The sequence below is a fragment of the Salmo salar genome, unplaced genomic scaffold (genome assembly GCF_965601325.2).
Source record: "Salmo salar unplaced genomic scaffold, fSalSal1 ptg000586l, whole genome shotgun sequence".
NCBI classification, from domain to species: domain Eukaryota; kingdom Metazoa; phylum Chordata; class Actinopteri; order Salmoniformes; family Salmonidae; genus Salmo; species Salmo salar.
Window position 1 is genome coordinate 277,501 of NW_027675426.1, and position 4,733 is coordinate 282,233.

At 42.8% G+C, this 4,733-nt stretch overlaps 1 long non-coding RNA gene across 1 annotated transcript in view; it reads left to right on the forward strand.

Moving 5' to 3' along the window:
- LOC145876372 (uncharacterized) overlaps positions 1 to 1,030 on the forward strand; it is a 9,261-nt gene extending 8,231 nt beyond the window's left edge. Inside the window, exon 3 of the long non-coding RNA XR_014391520.1 lies at positions 952 to 1,030. This is a non-coding gene — a long non-coding RNA (uncharacterized LOC145876372). The remainder of the gene's footprint in view (positions 1 to 951) is intronic.
- The last annotated feature ends 3,703 nt before the right edge of the window (positions 1,031 to 4,733 follow it).

The window sequence follows — 4,733 nt, forward strand, 5'->3', positions numbered from 1 at the left end:
TCTGTCTGTCTGTCTGTCTACCTGTCCGTCTGTCCGTCCTGTCTGTCTGTCTGTCTGTCTGTCTGTCTGTCTGTCTGTCTGTCTGTCTGTCTGTCTGTCTGTCTGTCTGTCTGCCTGCCTGTCTGTCTGTCTGTCTGTCTGTCTGTCTGTCTGTCTGTCTGTCTGTCTGTCTGTCTGTGTCTCACTGTCTCTGTGGCTGTTTCTGTCTGTCTCTGTGTCTGTCTCTGTGTCTGTCTCTCTGTCTGTCTGTGTGTCTGTCTCTGTCTGTCTGTCTGTCTGTCTGTCTGTCTGTCTGTCTGTCTGTCTGTCTGTCTGTCTGTCTGTCTGTCTGTCTGTCTGTCTGTCTGTTCCTGTGTCTGTATGTCTGTCTCTGCCTGCATGTCTGTGTCTGTGTGTCTGTGTGTCTGTCTCTGTCTGTCTCTGTCTGTATGTCTGTTTCTGTCTGTGTGTCTTTCTCTGTCTGTATGTCTGTGTGTGTCTCTCTCTCTGTCTCTCTGTGTCTGTCGCTGTCTGTCTCTCTGTCGGTGTGTCTGTCTCTGTGTCTGTATGTGTCTGTCTCTGTGCCTGTATGTGTCTGTGTCTGTCTTTCTTTCTTTCTTTCTTTGTGTCTGTCTGTCTTTCTAATTTCTGTCTGTCTCTGTCTGTGTGTCTTTCTCTGTCTGTATGTGTCTGTCTGTCTTTGTCTGTCTCTGTCTGTCTTTGCCTGTCTCTGACTGTCTGTCCCGCTTTCTGTCTGTTTGTCTCTCTTTGTCTGTATGTTTCTGTCTGTGTCTGTCTGTCTGTCTCTGTCTATCTCTGTTTGTCTGTCTGTCTGTCTGTGTCTCTGTCTGTCTCTTTCTGTCTGTCTGTCTCTGACTGTCTGTCCCGCTTTCTGTCTATGTCTGTCTGTTTGTCTGTCCGTACTCACTCACTCCCTGGATGAGGAGATGTAATCTCATGTTTTGTCCACAGAAACCAACAGGAGAGATCAGAGTCAGAGATTCTCAGTGGTCAGTCTTCCCAGAGGCATCAAACAGACCTGGACTCTATATTCAGTGTATGTGGTCCTGTTATGAACATTTGTTTTTGTTTACCTCAAGTAAAGTTGATCTGTCAATCATTCATTAATGTGTTGATGAGAAAGCATTTATTCTCTTGCTTAACTTATTTACTTGATTTATTTTAGTTGCTTGAAGAGAAAATGATGACATTTGTGAAGAACGAGCTGAAGATGTTCAAGAGGATTCTTAGTCCAGAACTCCCAGAAGGCTTTGAGAGTCAGAAGCAGGATGAGGAAGTGGTGGATGCTGAAGATGAGAAGCAGGAGAGCAGTGCCAGAGAGGGGGCTCTGAAGATCACACTGCACGTCCTGAGGAAAATGAACCAGAAGGAGCTCGCTGACACACTGGAGAAATGTAAGATCTGTCTGCCTCATGTTGAATGCTGTTTTATAACATTTAAAAGCTGTGGCTAAAGTACAGCTAAAATAGCTGTGTAACTCAATGATATTGTAGCAGCCTTAACACAACACCTTGTGACCTCATCAAGTAGCAGAAGGGATGTGTTGTGTTGATTAATTTAGAGAGAGAGAGAGAGAGAGAGACAACATTAATAATACCATCAATAATAATATAATCAGTCACACCAGTCTGTAATGCATTAAGAAAACATTGATAGATTTATACAGTCACTTAAGAGAATAAATTATTATTTTAAAACTTTAACAGTCCTTCAATACTGTAGACATTAAAACAGACGTAATATTAATATCCTCTGTGTTATTTCTTCATTCAGATGAGCTTGCTGTGATTTGCCAACGTGAACTCAAATCTAATCTAAAGAAGAAGTTTCAATGTGTATTTGAGGGGATCGCTAAACAAGGAAACCCAACACTTCTCAATAAGATCTACACAGAGCTCTACATCACAGAGGGAGGAACAGGACAGGTCAATAATGAACATGAGCTGAGACAGATTGAGACAACAACCAGGAAACAAGCAAGACCAGAGACTGCAATCAAATGTAACGACATCTTCAAACCCTTAACTGGACAAGACAAACGTATCAGAACTGTGCTGACAAAGGGAGTCGCTGGCATTGGAAAAACAGTCTCTGTGCAGAAGTTCATTCTGGACTGGGCTGAAGGAAAAGCCAATCAGGATGTTCAATTTGTATTTTCATTCCCTTTTCGGGAGCTGAATTTGATGAAAGGGGAAAAACACACTTTGATTGAACTTCTTAATCACTTCTCAATGGAAACCAAACAATCAAGAATCTCAAACTACGACAAGTACAAAGTTGTGTTCATCTTTGATGGTCTGGATGAGTGCCGACTGCCCTTAGACTTCCAGAAGAACAAGATCTGTTGGGACGTCACAGAGTCAACCTCAGTGGATGTTCTGCTGACAAATCTCATCAAGGGAAATCTGCTTCCCTCTGCTCTCCTCTGGATAACTACCCGACCTGCAGCAGCCAATAAGATCCCTTCAGGGTGTGTTGACCAGGTGACAGAGGTACGAGGGTTCAATGACCCACAGAAGGAGGAGTACTTCAGAAAGAGATTCAGTGATGAGGACCTGGCCAGCAGAATCATCTCACACATAAAGAGATCAAGGAGCCTCCACATCATGTGCCACATTCCAGTCTTCTGTTGGATCTCTGCAACAGTCCTTGAACACATGCTGAAACATAAGACAGAAGAGATGCCCAAGACTCTGACTGAGATGTACACACACCTTGTGGAGTTTTATACCAAACAGAAGGATGAAAAGTATCTTGGGGAAGAAGAGACAGGTCCACACTGGAATAAAGAGAGCATTCTGTCACTGGGAAAACTGGCTTTTCAACAGCTTGTGAATGGCAATCTGATTTTCTATGAAGAAGACCTGAAAGAGGCTGGCATTGATGTCAATGAAGCCTCAGTGTACTCAGGATTGTGCACACAGATCTTTAAAGAGGAATGTGTTCTGTACCAAGACAAGGTGTACTGCTTTGTTCATCTGAGCATTCAGGAGTTTCTGGCTGCTGTGTATGTGTTCCTCTCATTCATCAACAACAATGAGAATCTAATGGCCGAACCGCAATCAACGTCCAGGAACCTTTCTGTGATGTTCAGAGACAAGCCTAAAGTTTCTTTCTACAAGAGTGCTGTGGATAAAGCCTTACACAGTGAGATGGGAAACCTGGACCTTTTCCTCCGCTTCCTTCTGGGACTCTCACTGGAGTCCAATCAGAAGCACTTACGAGGTCTACTGACAAAGACAAGAAGCAGCTCAAAGACCCATGAAAAAACAGTCAAGTACATCAAGGAGAAGATCAGGGAGAATCCTTCTCCAGAGAGGAGCATCAATCTGTTCCACTGTCTGAATGAACTGAATGACCATTCTCTAGTGGAGGAGATCCAAAGCTACCTGAGCTCAGGAAGTCTCTCAAAACCCAACCTGTCACCTGCAGAGTGGTCAGCTCTGGTCTTTGTGTTGCTGACTTCAGAAAAGGAGCTGGATGTGTTTGACCTGAAGAAATACTCCAGATCAGAGGAAGGTCTTCTGAGGCTGCTGCCAGTGGTCAAAGCCTCCAGAGCTGTTCTGTGAGTAAATAAAATGACATATAAAAACTAATCATCAGGAAGAAATATTCAGGTTAAAGAAAAATATGCATTATAATATGTGTATAATATTACATTGAAAACATTGAATAAATGCATTGATTTTCACATTAGTATAACAATATGACCATACAATTGTAGCTGACGGAAGATGAATCTATATGTTGTTTGAGAGAATAAACCAAATGCATCTGCCATTATCCTTCTACTCTACTGGTGTTAACTAAACAGTGTGTTTGTGAAGTCATGATGATCTCTTTGCAGGCTGTCAGGCTGTCTAGTCACAGAGGAAGGCTGTGCTTCTCTGGTCTCAGCTCTGAGGTCAAACCCCTCACACCTGAGAGAGCTGGACCTGAGCTACAATCACCCAGGAGACTCAGGAGTCAGACTGCTCTCTGCTGGACTGGAGGATCCACACTGCAGACTGGAGAAACTCAAGTATGTAGAGGGTTTATGTCAATGTTCATATCAGACATGTTTGACTTTTCAGGCTAGGTAATACAAACATTCTGACCACCACTTGGACAAAGTTATATGCTGACTGTGTGTCCAGTGTGTGTGTGTCGTGTGTGTGTGTGTGTGTGTGTGTGTGTGTGTGTGTGTGTGTGTGTGTGTGGTGTGTGTGTGTGTGTGTGTGTGTGTGTGTGTGTGTGTGTGTGTGTGTGTGTGTGTGTGTGTGTGTGAATAAATGCATTGATTTTCACATTAGTATAACAATATGACCATACAATTCTAGGACACAGAAGAAGAATATATATGTTGTTTGGGAGAATTAACCAAATGCATCTGCCATTGTCCTTCTACACTAAATTAACCTCTATGGGCTAGGTGGGACGCTTGCGCCAGCCTGTGGCGCGATTTTCAAAACCTTAAAAATCCTATTACTTCAATTTCTCAAACATATGACTATTTTACAGCCATTTCAAGACAAGACTCTCGTTAATCTAACCACACTGTCCGATTTCAAAAAGGCTTTACAACGAAAGCAAAACATTAGATTATGTCAGCAGAGTACCAAGCCAGAAATAATCAGACACCCATTTTTCAAGCCAGCATATAATGTCACCAAAACCCAGAAGACAGCTAAATGCAGCACTCACCTTTGATGATCTTCATCAGATGACAACCCTAGGACATTATGTTATACAAT